This window comes from Lygodium microphyllum, chromosome 9 (assembly GCF_053477565.2).
Source record: "Lygodium microphyllum isolate KBCC chromosome 9, Lygodium_microphyllum_v1.1.10, whole genome shotgun sequence".
NCBI classification, from domain to species: Eukaryota; Viridiplantae; Streptophyta; class Polypodiopsida; order Schizaeales; family Lygodiaceae; genus Lygodium; species Lygodium microphyllum.
Genome location: NC_141143.1, coordinates 35654693 through 35671620, shown reverse-complemented (window position 1 = coordinate 35671620; position 16928 = coordinate 35654693). Strand labels below are relative to the sequence as shown.

The 16928-nt window shown below is 42.7% G+C and overlaps 1 protein-coding gene across 3 annotated transcripts in view; it reads right to left on the bottom strand.

Moving 5' to 3' along the window:
* Positions 1-16928, bottom strand: part of POP4 (ribonuclease P family protein) — a 55747-nt gene that overhangs the window by 38138 nt on the left and 681 nt on the right. The gene's annotated exons all lie outside the window — the stretch shown is intronic.

Genomic DNA, 16928 nt, shown 5'->3' with positions numbered 1-16928 from the left:
CGCGTAACCAATTCACACTATGTGATACTCCTCCCTCTTGGGATCCCACTGTGTCTTTTTAGGCTTCTCCACGACTAGAGACCTTGAGGAGACATTATGGCCTCAATGAGGAGGACAACACATCATCTCTTTCTTCTTCTTGGCCAGATGTAGGGCTCATGATGAAAGCGGAGTTCAATGAATTCTTGCACATCAAATATTCCCACCACTCTGAAGACACTCCTGGGAGCCTTGCACATCAATTAAGTTCAATGGTGAGGCTCACCATCTCTTCACTCGAGGAGGACATATTGCACTCAGGATGACTAGTGCCCCATCTTCTTCATCTAAGCTAGGTCCCATGTCAAGTTTGTATAACCCTTTTCAATCATACAAAAACAAAACCGTTCCTTGTTTCTTCTTCTAGTGTGTGCAAGATCCGGATCATGAAAGGTTTGATTGCTTCTCTAGAGGAGGCCTAGATGCAAACATACAACCAATATACCTAGCATTGTATCATCTATTTCATTTGAGTATGGAGTTCATATTATTGATTCACAATTCCCTCCCATCTCACCCTCTTCTGTAGATACTCTTAAATTTTCTTTCAATAGCTTAGAATTGCATTCCAAATCTACATCCAACATAGTTGAATTAGGATCCTTTGTTTCCATTCCTAGCACTTTTTCTTTTTCAACACCACATGTTAGCTACCCGTAGGTGATGGCCACTCTGCGCTAGTACATTCTTAGCCAAAACCCACTCCTTAACACTATCTTACACCAACTTGCAAGTGAGCACACCTATCTATCTTGGGATGACTGTATTGGGTATTCCCCTCACTCCCCTTGGACATGCAATACCAATTTCATCGACCTCTCAAACACAAAGATATCCATCCTTTGCTTATGGTGCCTCGTCATACAACCCATGGGTCACCTTGACCCAAGGATTTCCATCATCTTCTTACAATGTGTCTATCCACCCTCCTTGGGCTACTCATGTGGCTATCATGCCCATGTTGAGCTAAAAATACATTAGCCTAACTTAAACAGCCCCAAAACATGCTTAATTAATGAAGAAAACCTTTTGTTTCAAAAAGAAACATGATCCTAGAGAGTTACTAAGTCCCACATGCAAAACCCTAATTTGGGTGTCCCAAACTTTCTATGAATAGGCATGCATGCAACCCACCACTCTTCCTCAATCTCGTTTTTGCAGGTTTCAAGAGCCATAACTCTGCTACCCACACCCCATTCGCGGAGCACATCACAGTCAGAGCTTCCACTAGCCACCTGCTACCATCTGGCGCATGATTCCAGCCTTTGTCATGCGTATGCTGTTGTCACCAGGTCTGTGAAGCTACTACCTACTGTTGGGAACTGTCCTCCACTGCTAGATGTTGTCGCCACCTATTATCTACTTTCACCAAGATTTTCTCTCTCCTCTGAATGTTGCGTTTGCAATTTTTTGTCTGCCGCCTGACATTCTCTCACCTCTAGCATTTGTGTTTGCATCTAACAACTATTGCCCAATTTTTCTCTCTCCTTAGATACCTGCGTTTTTAGTCTTTCTCTCTCCTACACTGCCATCTGCATCAAATCCTTACTTCCTTGGCTACGTTTGTTGGTGTTCGACACTCAGAGACTACCTTTGTTGCGCTTCGAAATCCGTTCGGAATACAACACACTCTACAGCTCATAACCTCTACCTTGATCCCAAAGATATAAGAGTTCAAGGTTCAATCTTCACTACATAGTGTGTTTGTTGCATGAGCACTGTATATTCATTATTCATTCACTTTATTATTCATTGTATTCACTACCTCTGAGTTACCCTAACTATGTTCTGAGTTTATCAGTCTGTGCTTTGTCAGACGATTGGTTTCATGCTTTTTGCATTTAGAGCATTTCTTCACATGGTATCAGAGCTAGATACTCTCTAAGAAACCTTGGCCTTTGATCGGAAAGCTCATTCACAAAAGAAGGAACAACAGACAGAAGCTAGCGGAGAGACAATCAGAGACGAGCAAGTTGTTCAAATGGAGTTGTTGAGGGCAACGCCAATGGACTAGGGTGGAGCTGGTAGGCGCTGGAGAACAAGTGTTGGTGCCAAGTGCTGGTGGCAGCAGTGCACGACCAGAGCACCCACTGGCTGCTCGCACAAGGAGCGACTAGAGGCGTTGTTGGTGGCGAGCTTGCAATGAAGCTGACAGGTGCTGGTAGCTAGAGCAAAAGACACAACCTCCTGCACTGCAAGTCGCATTGAACACTGGCAAACCTGGCGAGCCTGCAGTCATGGGCTGGAGATGGGGACGACTGACAAAAGTGGCAACACAACTGAGCTCTAATGGCAGAGTTGCTAGCAGCAACTAGATGGGGCAAGAGGCTAAGCTTGTGGCTCTCATACCAAATGTGAGATATGGGGGATTGAAGCTTAGCTGAGAGTTACACAGCTAACAGTAAAGAGTGAAAGAGAGAAGACACAACACAACTCCCAATGCAATTACTAAAAGTGTCATAAAAGTACAAAGTACAACCCTTAAAACCTTAGGGTTGTTAATGTGCATTCACACCCAAAAGGTGTAAAACAAGATAAATGACCGAACTGTGTCACATAAGCACATAAAATAGAAGATAATATAACTGGGGGGAAAACCTCTCATAAGGAGAGTAAAAAGTGCACCAATGTCCTACAAAGGATCACTAACACTCCTCTGTGAGCGTAGGCGTGAGTCAAACCCAACAACCCGCTCTCTGTCAAAGAACCAACTCATCAAGAACCTTGAAGTCGATCCTAGCTCCAAGATTTGAATTTGCTAGACTTCAATCGATGCGTCAGGAGCATCCCTCTTTGGAACCTGTGTACTTGTATACCTATATAGATGACGCTCAACTACCCCATCTCATTGTCCTCTCTCTCACGGTTTTTTCATACGTGAATCAAACGTCAAACGCAACCATGTATGAAAGTATGATTCAAACCCTAGACCTGATTAGTATTAGATGAAGACATTGGCCTGTAAAAGCTTGCTACCTTTTCATTACAACGAAGCCCCAACTTCCAAATTCAAAATTTTAGTCTTCAAGCTTCAAATTTTATACATACATACTCTGTGTGTGTGTGTGTGTGGAGAGAGAGAGAGAGAGAGAGAGAGAGAGAGAGAGAGAGAGAGACTTTATCTTTAACAATGCAGGCGGATTACACTGCACACTATAGTCTTTGAAGGCGCGCACACACACACACACACACACACACACAAGAAGGTGTTCTCTTCAATGTTCAAACTTTAGAGTTCAGACTTCAGCTTTCAGCTTTTAGGTTCTGAACCATGACAGTGCAGGCTGAATACACTGCACTGCTCAAAGCCTGAGAGAGAGAGAGATCTTCCCCAATGGTCAAAAAGTTTGGGGCAGCTGTGTTGCCCACAGTTTGTGGACTTTATGAGGGATTTTGAGTTGTTTTCAATCACAGAAGATGTCCAGGCTGTGTGCACTCAGGACCAGTAAATAGGCAAAAGCAATCTGTAATCAGTGCTTTTTTCTTAATTCCAATCTTTTTATGGAAAAAAAAAAGAGATGTATCCTCCTTAGCAAGTATATACATAAAGACAAACTCTATCATAGCGGAAGTCGCCTTCAAATCCTTCTCCTTGGGCTGCTTTTGCAGCCACCCCACCAAATGATGTCACCTCCTCCTGGGTGATGTTGCCTCCTCCAAGATGGCTGCTTTTGCAGCAAAACACAAATTTAACACCAAAAATTTGACGCAATCACCCTAGAATCCTGCATTTGCAGCAAGCACAAGAGATGAAAGCTAAGTTTGATGGTTGGGCTCCTCCTCTGCAAAAGATCTCACCTCCATGCTCTCAGTTAGGCTCTGATACCATGTGAGAGTGAGCAACGGAAGAAGAAACACGAGCACAGAGAGAGAGAGAGAGAGAGAGAGGAAACAAAAGATGAAGGAAGAAATATTGCTCTGACTGAAGAAGAATGCTGAATACAATGATGAGGACGGATCAGTCCCTGCACGCAGCCCGGAGCGTCAATGAGGCACTAGATCAGACTGAGAAGATGGCAGCACCAATGACGGAAAGTGTCAGAGAGGAGTGTGCTGAAGATAACCTGCAGAAGTGAGAGAGTGATCAGTGAGATGGCTATAAATAGCCAACACCCTCCAAATCTGACCAACTGCTGCAGCGGGCCCTAAATCTGGCTAACTGCAGCAAATGCATAAAAATGGCTGCATTAAATGCAGTCCTACTGCTGAAAAAAATGGGGGAAATGATGACAAAAATAACCAGCAATCATGGAGCAGTCCGACACTAACCAGAGGTGGAAACCTCCTAACAAACTAGGCCCTAGGACAGTGTGATAGGAAAAGGCCGGAACGGCCCCCCCTGGCACGAATCGCCGTCCCCGGCACAAAGCCGTCGTGGACCGCTTTCCGAACTGGTGGAACGTTCCCTGTCCCATTTCAAACAAGGAATGCAACAGGGAGCCACGTGGCACCACTTACCTTCGGCCGGCCACCCGCTACTCCCGCCTGGATCATCTGCAACTACATGCTACTCCCGCTTGAGATCGTCTGCCGCTGCTCCTGCTCGAGATCGCCTGTGTGCCCCCCCCCCCCCCCCGTTTCCTGTTGCGCTGCAACCTGCACCAGTCCCAGCTGCCAGCGGCGGTCCCCCGTCTCCTCCCACCTCCAACCTCTAGGCTCTCTTCTTTCTTCTTCTTTCTCTTCCTTCTCTTCTTCCTTCTTCCTTCTCTTCACTTCTCCCTTCTCTTCTTCCTTGGACCTTCTCCCTTCTCTTCCTTCTTCTCCTCTTCTCTTGAGTCTTCCTTCTTCTCCAAGTTTCAAGTTCTCTTCTCTTATTCTTCTCCCTTCTCTCCTTTTCCCTTCTCTCTGGACTCTTGAGTGAGTCTTGACTCTTGAGCCTTCTCCCTTCTCTCGAGCCTTCAATTTTCAACCTGAAATGGCTTCAACTTGAGCCTTCAATTTTTCCTTCTCTTGATTGTTAAGCCTTCAATTTTCAGCCTGAAATGGCTTCATCTTCCCGCCCCACTCGTCGGGTTGGTGGTCGAGGAAGAAGGTCCGATGATTGGTCATGGTGGGAAGAAGTAAATGTTGACCGCCCATTGAGTGGTGGAGGATCTCGGCCATGGACTTGCAAGCTTTGCCCATACAAGCGAACTAGTGGAGCAAACAAGGTAATCCATTGAGCCGAGCATTTGTATTTTGGATTTTTATTGATTTTAATTTTTCAAAGTTACTTAAATATTAGAATATGGAATACCAATTGCCACTTGTTCCATTTTAATATTTATGCATAATCAAGTCCGAGCTCATATCCTACATGAGCCAAATTCTGAGGTACAGTTTTGTCCGAATGTGACCTTGGAGAAGCAAAGGGAGCTTCATGACCATGTAGCAGGTCAACAAGCTTATCTTGCATCTAAACCACGATATGTTGCAGTTGACCCTGCAACTTTTGTGACACCATCCCCATCAGATGTATCTAGAGCAAGGTCAGTATCAGAAAGTGCTATCTTCACACCTACTGCAAGCATTGCATCGGCCATGGCATCAACAGGGCCACATGTTGCACGTAGACAGAGCACACTTGATGCTAGTTGGGATCCCAAGAAGAAGGAAGAGGTGGATACATCAGTGGCATGCTTTTTTTATCATGACCACATTCAATTTCGTGCAGCCAGGTCAGATTATTTTAAATTGATATGCAAGAAGATTGGTGAGTATGGCCCTTCGTATGTACCTCCATCATCAGAGACCTTACGCACCACTTTGCTTGACAAGGAAGAGCGCCTTGTTGAGCAAGCGGCAGTGACTAGAAAGAGCATGTGGGCTAAAAATGGAGTTTCCTTGATTGCTGATGGTTGGAGTGATACACGTAAGCAATCCATTCATGGTATGGTTGCTTATTCTCGTGGGGAAATGTATTTCATATCTTCACATTATGCATCGGGGACAGGAAAGTCAGTAGATGTACTTGCAGCAGAGTGGGTTACAAGTGTTGAGCTTATTGGCCCATAGCATGTTGTGGGATTTGTTGGAAATGGAGAGTCCACAAATAGGGCAGCAGGTGCTATTATCCACGGATATTATCCGCATATCACAGTTTCATATTGTATGGCTCATTGCTTGAACAACCTACTAAAGGATATTGATAACCTGCCATAGAGCAAGGAGCTCAAATGGTTAGCTTTGTTTTGAATCACCAGTTACTTCGCTATCACTTCTCTTTGTGATCGAAGAAGACACTTTTAAAATACTCTGATACTAGATTTGCCTTTAACTTCTTGATGCTAGGCAAGTTAAGAGAATGCAGTGGTGCCTTGAGGCAGTCATTTCTTAGTGATGAGTTTACCTCATCAACATTGGCAAATACTCCTACAGGTATCTTATGATTGGAGAAAGCAAATAACTCCACTTTTTGGGATGATGTAAGGCGGATAGATGCTATGGTATCACCGATTGTACATTTATTGAAGGTTATAGATGCTATGCAACCTTGCATTGGCAAGGTATATGAGGCTATGGATAGGCTAAATGAAAAGTTGCAAGAGTTGGCACCAAATGATGAGGCATATGAGGAGATACGCCATTTAGTTGTGACGAGGTAGAACTCCTATAGCTCACCCATGCATGCAGCTGCATTTGTTGTGGATCCTTAGTTCCAAGGCAAGGGTCAGGAGAATGACACTAAGGTTATGGATGCATGGAGACTTATATTGTCTCGTCTAGTGCCTGATCATGGCCCTAGACGAAAGATCACAGATCAGCTTTCATGTTATAGGACCTTTTGGGGTTCTTTTGGTTGTGGGGACGCACAGGAGGATCGTTGTAAGATTGGGGTAGCTTTGTGGTGGGAGGACTATGGTTCGGATGGTCCTGAGTTGCAGCAACTAGCCATTTGTATTTTGAATCAGTCAGTTAGCTCCTCTTGTTTGAAGCAATTATGGAGTACATACGCTCACATTGCTTCAAAGAAGAGGAACCGTCTTGGTGTGGAGAGGGCAAACAATCTAGTATTCGTTAGTGTTAATTTGAGGATGTTATGTAACAGTATGACAACAAAGCCCAATCCATTCACAGAGTGAGAGATGCAACAAGAAGAGGAGACACATGCTGATGTTAAGGGAGATGTAGAAATTCATGGTACACATGATGATGAGGCTGGCACTTCAAGAGTAGCTAGAGCAGCCTCAGATCATGATCATGATCATGATCTTTGATTTAGTTTACTTATCATGAGTCTCATGATACATGACACATGTACATTAATGAGTAGTTTTAGAAGGATGCATGATATCTTAAAGTTAAAACTTAAAATGATTTGTCCTTGTGGATTATATACCTTGGTTTTAAGTTTTAACACTCCCGAGTCCACATGGATTATGAGTGAAATATTTAAAAAAAATTATAAATTTATTTTTTTTTTAATGCCGTTCTCGTTCCCACGTCCTTGTTCCCTAGGTTTGGCGTTCCCGTCCCCGTCCCCATTTCCCGTTCCCCGTTTCATGTTTCTATGCCCTAGGAAAATGCACATGAAATGTGCCTGAAATGGGAGAAACGCACACCAAACTACTAGAGCTCCCATATCTCCATCAGACTCTGACAAGAGCTCACAACTAGGAGATGATAGACTCTGACTCGTATGACTAAAGCAACAAGCTAATATGTTAATATTGGAGCTTCTAGTCATATGACTCCACGAGGGGATTTGTTGTAGAATCTATGCCCTTCTGAGGGTTCCGTCACTGTTGGTGACAATGTATCAATGCATATTAGTGGTGTTGGCACTTTGCCTTTGTTTCCCGACCGTGCATCGAGCTCTCTTTCACATACCCTTTATGTTCTCGACTTGAGCTTTTCACTCCTCTCAATTTTCAATTTATGGTCTTACCAGGCTTGGTACCTGAGTTGTCTTCATTGAGCAGGCCATTTGTATTAAGGATTCTTCTACAAGGGTTGTTCTTGCAACAAATTCGCAAGAGGGTGGGCTTTACAAGCAAGCTCCATTCCCCTTCTCTTATGCAAGGTCCTCTGAGGCAGTTGTCTATTGCTACACCCATTCTTGCCTGTGCACCATCTTTTCCACAAGTCCCTTCCCATTCCCTACCTTCTCCTCTAGTGGTTTCCTCGTACCCCCCATCCCCTTCAAATGCAGGACGATCTCGATGATGCGGTTGTGGATTTCCTACCCCCTAGTGTTTCAAAGGGGTTTTCCAAGATCATGAGGAGCTTCTCATTGGCAATCTTCATCGACGGACTTCATCAACATTGGCATTCCTCTTGCCATCCTAGGATCTGTTTTTTCCTTGGCCTTGCGCCACATCCAAGATTTGAGAGGGGGTGTTAGGAATCCTATTTGCCATGCCTTGTCATCTCCTCCCTGTGAGCCTCAATCTAAGTCAGACAAGGACCTTTGGAGCTCTAGCAGGTCTGTCATGTGTTTTGATGGGGGAGGCTACTTATTCTAGAGTGGCTATCTTGGTGCATTTCTTAGGTTGTCCATACCTTCCAGGCATTGTCCTTGCCAATGGGATGTTTTGGTGGCCATTTGGTTTTTTCTAGGCATTTATTATGCCACAACCAGCATTAAACCCTGGTCCGCCAGCATTTATGGCATTTCTAGACTACAATTAATCAGTTTAAGAGTTTTGTGACTATATATAGCCATTCCCCACTTGGCAATCATTCACATCATCATCTTCCTTCCTTCCTTCCTTGGAAGGTGCACACTCCAACTCCATCACCTTTCTCCATCTTTGTTGTTGCGGTCATCATCAACCTGATTTGGTGCCCTCGCTAACGCTATGGGCTGCATGCAAGGACTAATCAGTCCTTCCGTATTCAGCATTTGTTTCTTGTTCAGTGCAAGTTTCTTTTCTTCTTCTCTTGTAGATTCTCTCTCTCTCTTCCTCTATATTCAAGTTCCTTCTTCCATTGCGCACTCTCGCAAGACCATCCTATCAAAACTGTCTCTAAACATATGTGACCATGGATTCCCCACCTTTGGCTAGACTGCCAAAGTGTCCTCTCATGTGAACTCAGGCTAGGAGTCAAGCCCACTCTCTATCAAACACCATCCCATCATGAACCTAGATATCAATCCCAACTCCAAGATTTGAACCTACCAAACTTTGATCGATGCATCACGAACGTTATCAAATGTTTTTTTGAAAACTGAAAACCTCTAGAAAAACTGTAGATAGGTTTGATTTTGTTAGCTTAGTTGTTTGCGTGATTGTTTGCTTTGTCATTTCGTAGTTGGATTTTCTGTATTTGTCTAGTTTAGGAATTGTTTTTGTCATTTTGTTTGGATTTTTTTAGTGTGGAAACTTGATAGCCTTGGTCAAGTTTGGTATTTTCTTGGACAGGTTGGAGCTAGAGTTTGCCAGTAGCTGCTGAACATCGTGAAACAGGTATGTGCTCTTGTCGAGACTCTTGCACATCACAGGGATTTTGGGTTCACAAGCACTTCACATTGCACTTCTTGGATGCACTGCACTCAGGGATCATCTCCTTATTTTATCAATTACTTCCATGCCATGGGTTGGGTTGATGCACGTTTTGTACCATCGTTGAGCACTAGCATGGCATGAGGCCCGCTGCAGCTATATGCAGTAAATTTTAGTTGCACATGCACCTCAAAGAGCACCTTCCATTGTGCACACATTGTTCTTGCACACACGAGAGTTGGGATATTCATCACCAAAATTAGGAACCTTTGGTTGAGTAGGAAAGGTAGTTAGGTGAGTTTGAGGGTCATAAAGGTCGCCACCAGTTGTGAGAAGGATTGTTTTCTTGGTCGAAATCATGACCAGTATTTTTTTGAAAGTTTGTGAGATTTTCGATGGGTGGAGTGGAGTACAATGTTTTTTTTTTTAGTATTGAGGGGTGAGATTAAGGATTTAATATAATCAAAGAATTGTGTTTGCATCTTCCATGACACATGGGCACATGTAGATAGGCTAGGCACAATTTCTCCAATGTATCCATTTTTTTTTTGTGGAGCATCGCTTGTATGATTGCATAGCATGTATACGACATTGCATATTTTCTCAAACATTGCACTACAACAAAGTATGTATATTCGAAGAAGACAGAATGGTTTTGAAGGCTCAATAGATCTATTAGAAGTCAAGGAAAGAGGAAGGCCATCAAAATTTGAAGGCATCATCCAATAGCCTAATGATTTCTATATTAATATGGAAATTTTTCCAAGATCGTCTTGTTGGCATGAATCAGTCTATATCGAGTTTTGCTCTCTGGAGTCATCATTTTCATTACATATTTTCAATCGAAAGTATTTTTAAGCAATTTGACAATTTCAAAGAAGGCAATCATTTGGGCTCTTCTTGGAGTTCAACTCATAATTCATTTCAGTTCAAGCAAAGAAATGGGATGATTGTTGGAACGAATTTAGTTCAAGGCCACAAATCAATGGACAGTTTGTTAGGAGAGCAAATGGAGTGGGTACCAATGATAATGGTGTAATGGATGATTATGATGATGAGGATGTCTCAATAAATTCCTAAGCAAGCACAAAGATCATTGCTTTGAGAAGAAAATTTGGTATGTGAGCAAGAAAACGCTTGTAGAGCAAAGGCCATCTACAAGTGAGCTTTTGTCGAATTCTTTCTTTCAAGGTGCCAAAATAAGTCATGATTAAGAAATATTTGGTAAGTCATGATTAAGAAATATTTGGAGCAGTAAATCATTTCTACGCTTTTTCAAAAGCGGCCACAGATCTATCAATAGACTGCACAGTTCATTTCACCTCTTCTCCTGTGAAAGAAGATTAGAATGACTGGAAATGTGCTTGAGTTTGTGAGAATCCTGTGACAGCACAACGCCTCTAGCCTCAATGACATACACACAACGCCTAAAACCAACATGTAGTGAAAGGAGGATCAAGACCTAGCATTCCATTAGCCATCTATTCGTTCTGGCAGAAGTTAGTATGAAGAAAAGGGAATTTGGCTACTATTCGTTTTGACAGCTCTGATCCTTGCAAGGTAGACCATGGTACTGATCCTGTCATGCATTGTGGTCGACATTTTTGGTTTCTCCGATGATGATGCTTAAAAGAATTCTCAGTACTATATGTGTAACAAGTCCAGAAACAATACAAAGGTTTGCAGATTTGGCGGCTAATCCAAAAGCATTGCGAAACAAATGCAAAAGGAGGGCAGCATTCTCAAAAAGCAGGGTGGCGACAGAACGATGAAAAACCAAAAGCTTTTAAGGTTAAAAACCTTAAAGCTTTTGAGTTTGAAAATAACGTTTTAAGCTTATAAAGCTTTATTGGAAAGCAAAAACAGTTGGAAAAGCCTTAGGCTTTTCAAAAAGCCTAACTCAACATATGAAGAAACCTATAAAAGGATATGAAAGTGAAGAGCAAGGGGCCTTCCCCCTTGGTGTGCAATTTGTGGAGAAGTGAGAGAAGGTCCCCATGTGCAAGTATGGTTTTTTTGTGAAGGACTTTGTCAAGTCTTATAGAAGTTTTTTGGATGCTACCAAGTTGACGCTTGATGTATCGAATATTAAAGAGGTATGAAGAAATTCTTTGTTTCGAACTTAAGATTTTCATGTTTGAATGTTGTGGATGCCCTACTTTAAGCTTGATTTTAGACACGTTTGAGGTTACAACAGGCATTGTTGATCATCGTGTTTTGCATGTGGCTTGTGTGGTGTTTGTAAAATTTTACATTTTTTGTGTCTGTATTGATCATCAACAAAGTCAATTATCTTAACCAGCACTCAACATCTCGTTATCAGGTTGTGAGAGAGGCTTGTCTCAATCACCACTCGCATAACGACGTCCCTCTCTCGAACCTGTGCACTTATATACATGTATAGATGAGGCACAATTGCCCCACCTGACCACCCTCTCACACTCCCTCTTTGGCACTGGAGAGTTATGGGATGACCACATCACTTGCACTAGCAAAATGAAAGGGAGGCCTTGGCAGTCATCGTCGAGGCCACGTAGGTAGAGCCTAAATCTAGACCTGGAGATGAGGAAGACACGTCGAGAGAGTCACCACCCCACATCACCGTCCCCCCTTGCTCCTACATTAAAGCTGTCAATATCCTGCAGTCCTTCCGGAGGTGTCCCTTCTTGCCATAATAATAGCACTGAGACATAATGATAATGTCATGCAATCCTTTCAAAGGTGTCTCTTCTTGCCGTAAAGCTGTCAATGTCACCCCTCTTTGAAACTGGAACATTTGAAGCACAAAGAGATAGCATCCTCACAAAAACCTGAAGTTAAACACAACAAGTCTTCAACATAATACTCGTAGATGGTAAAGAATACATGCTAACCATCAAGTGGAGATGCCAGAGGAACCATGATGAGGGAGATATAGAGAAGATGAGAGGCAAGGCCTCTTGAGAGATAAAAGGAGGCCAAAAATATAGACTCACAAGGATTGCACGAGTTCAAAGCAGTAAAGAAAGCACATAGAGAAAAGATCAACAGTAACCAAAGTATAGTGATGAGAACACGACAACCAAATGCACATGAACCCTCTCTAAAGCTAAGCAATGTATCACAGCGAGAGAATACAGACCAAGCACAACCAAAACCAACCTAAGTACAATGTGCCCAACCCTAAATGGCATGCACAGACTCACACATGAACTAACATATTTGCTATATAATGATACAATGATAAGACCCATCATAGTCTATACAACAATAACCACCAAACCAAAAAAGAGAGAGCAATCATGTGTCTTGTGTCGTCATCTCCAACTTATGAGCCGTAGTTTGAATCAGATGAGGACATTAGGAGCTCTAACATTGTATGTCTATCATCTTATGTGTTTTAGACACTTTAGATGGAAGGCACATTAGTGCTCTCTTTTTTTTGTGCACTATTGGCTATTTTTAGGGGTTTGACCACATTTAGGGTTTTTCTCTTTTTCACCTTTATATAGGTTCCCTCCTCATTCTCTCATCCCCTTGCTAATGTCTAATAACCACATTGACGCTTTCCTCTTTCTGTAGCGCACTCTCACAAAAAGAACCATGGATATCCAAGTAGGAAGTGGCCAGCCCACCATCAAGATGCCTAGGAAAGAATGTGAGGTCAATGTCGATTATACCAACTCCTAAGAACATAGAAGAATCATAGCAGCTCTCAATATCTGTCAAAAATGTCTAGTAGTAGCATACAAGACCATCCTGTCAAAACTACTTCTGAACATATGTGACCATGGATTCCCCACCTTTGGCCAAACTAGTGTCCCCTCATGTGAACTTGGACTAGGACCCAAGCCCACTTTCTATCAAACACTAGCCCATCATGAACCTGGATGTCAATCCCAACTCTAGGATTTGAACTTGTCAAACTTTGATCTATGCATCAAGCACGTCCCTCTTTGAGACTTGTGCGCTTGTATTCCTTGATACCATGTCAAAAATGATGCAACAATGGAAGCATAAATAAGTGCTGAAATAAACTACTAAACACAAGACAGAAGAGAGAAAGAGAACACTACAAAGAAGAGACAAGTTTACCCTTTTTGTTGTATTTTCTACTGGACAACCTCTTTCTTTGCCAAGTGACCTCTTTCTTGGCTAGGCGATAGGTTTTTGACCGGTTTTGATTGCATTTACTCCCCCTCCAATACTCCCCCTCTCCATCAATCTTTTCTTATTTATCGTTTGACAAACCCGTACAGGTGGAGGACATTCCAATGTCAGCATCTTCTTTGTTTTCTTGCAGGTATTTCTTAAAGGACAGATATGGCCAACGTGTATGCTATAGGGGACCGTGTAGTTCGGGATCATTCAAATTGACCACCATCTTATTTCTCTTTCCCATTATATTCTTTCAGGCCTTCTAGTCCCCAATTGGCATTGATGGCATCTCTTGAGCAACTACTTGTCCTAACCTCTCTATCCACATCCGACAAGCTAGATGGGACAAACTACCCTCTATGGTCGTACCACATGAAGTGTGTCCTCAACGACCATGACCTTTGGGATTTTGTTACAACTGCTATACCCCGACATACCATGGATTCTCATGATGGTGTGACCGCGGATTTGTCAAAAGTGGAGCAACAATGGAAGCATAAACATATGCTGTAATAAATTGCTAAAACACAAGACAAAAGAGAAAGGGAAAGAAAGAACATTGAAGAACACAATACAGATGAGAACTTGGATGTATGCTCAGGAAATGGAATCCATATATCAGACACGAGACTATCGCATACAACAGTGAGTCACTCGCTACGTGAGCACTGGCATCGACTCCTCTCTCCACGAGACCTCTAGTGGTGAATTGACTGACTAAGGAGGAGTCCAAAATATTTAGGCATAAATAATGCTATAAAATATGTCAGGTCGGCCAGCATTAATGTTGGCCGACTGGCAGCAATAAATACTATAAAGCATAAAATGCTATACAATAAAAATGCCTAAAATATCTACACAATGTGCCTAGCCCACATTACATGCTCAGACTCACACATAGGTTGGCATATCTGCTAACACCCTCTCTCAGGTCATGGGTGATGTGATACAATACAATGGTACAATGAGAAAGCATCGTAAACCATATAGCATAGAACCACCAAGTAGAACCATGGATACCCAAGCAGTGGGTGATAAAGCCACTACCAAGGTGCCTTGGAGAAAACCTGATATCAATATCAATTGTACCAGCTCCCGAAGATAGAGAAGATCATAGCAGCTCTCAATATCAGTCAACAATGCCTCTGATGTAGCACACGTGACCATCCTGTCTCACCAGTGCCGCAACACATAAATAACCATGGATCCCCCTCCTTTGGCCAGACCGCCACAGTATCCCCTCATGAGCTCCAAACGAAAGCCATTCGCTCCCTGTCAAATAACCAGCCCATCATAAACCTGGATGTCAATCCCAGCTCCAAGATTTGAACCTGCCAGACTACAATCAATGCGTCAAGGATGTCCCTCTCTAGATCCTGTGCATCTATATAGAAATATAGATGAGACACGGCTTCCCCATCTCACCACCCTCTCACACTCCCTCTCTAGCACTGGAGTAGGGATGGCCTCGTCACCACCACTAGAAAGCAACTGAGGAAGGGGGCACCAAGCCCTTCCCACTCTCCGAATAAGAGGATTTCTTCCGCGTCTTGGACTTCACCTTGGTCGGAGGATCTGATTCGGAATCTAAGGCAAATAATGATTCGTCAGAGGAGTCTGCATCCCGCTTCGTCTTCTACTCCTATTTCTTCCTAGAAGCCGCTAACTCTTTGCAGTCCTTCCGTAAATGACCTTTCTTCCCACAGTAGTAACATTGGATCCTCGACCTCTTCTTCGAACCCCGCTCTAAAGCTACAAGAGCCTCACTAGAACCTGATGAAAGCCTCCCCTATAACCGCAATGATCCCTCATGCTCAAGCAACATGAAGGTTATATGTGTAAAACTCATAGAGATTGATGATGTCTGCACCCTCAAAGCATTTGCCACTTCATCAAACACATGAGGAAGTTTGGAAAACACGAGTCCAATAAGATGAGCCTCTAGAAAGGCAAACTACATGTGTCGAAGTTGGTCCTCGATTTGGATCACACAAAGTAGAAAAGATTGGATAGTATCTTTGGCCTTGAACAAAATTTGTTGGAGCTGTCCATAAAGAGTGACGGCCCTCATGGTGGAAGGTGCCGCGTACAACAGCTGCAACTTCATCCATATTCAAAAGATGTCTTGTAGCAAGTAACCGCCAATAGGACTTCTTTGGAAATACATCGAAGCAAGGTCGAGGAAGCGCGGGTATCGTCTAAATCCCATGTAAGCACCGCTTCCTCATGGTTGTCTTCATCAAAATCAGTTGGAATAGGAAAAGGCCGCTAAGGATGGTCAATAGCTCCACAAACCACGTACCATAACCAATTCTGTATAAACCAAGCCTTCATCACAACACTCCATGTAAGATAATCAAATCCATGTAACTTATCATCGGTGGATGTGCACAGAGGAACCATCTATAGAGGATTTAGAAGGGAAGTAGAGAAAAGAAGGTATTTGGAGAGGAAACACACCCAAACCACAAGCACAAACTGCAAAAAGCAAGAGTTCACATGCAGTATAACCCAAAATTTGACCAAAATAAGACAAAAACTGCTGAAAAAATCAAAAAATCTATCAAAAACTGCCTGAAATAGCAAAAACGACCTAATAATGCAATCGCCCAACCAAGAGGAGATGCAGAAATACAAAAATACAAATTGGAACTGCCACACAAGTAGAAGAGGGATTGATACAGGCCGTACGGATGCTAATGTCAGCACAAATGCAAGTAAAACAGGTCGCCTGGTTGGAGCCACAGTCACCTGATCAACAATGGTCAAAACAGTCCTGAAATCAGCAAAGAAAATACAGCAAGAGCATAGATCCTGAAATTTGATACCGTGTCAAAAGTGGAGCAACAATGGAAGCATAAACATATACTATAATAAACTGTTGAAACACAAGACAAAAGAGAAAGAGAAAGAAAGAACACAATACAAATGAGAACTCAAATATATACTCAGGAAATGGAATCCATATATCAAACATGAGACTGTCGTATACAACAGTGAGTCACTAGCTGCGTGGGCATTGGCACGAGCTCCTCTCCACGGAACCTCCAAGTGGTGAACTAACTAACTGAGGAGGAGGAGCCCAAAATATATAGGCATGAATAATGTCATAAAATATGTCAAGTTGGCCAGTATTAATGTTGGCCAACTAGCAACAATAAATGCTATAAAGCATAAAATGTTATACAATAAAAATGCCTAAAATATCTACATAATGTGCCCAGTCAACAATACATGCTCGAACTCACACATGAGCTGACATATCAACTAACAGGATTTGACAGCTTTATGAGATCAATTGAATGCTAGAACCCCCTCCTCTCTCCT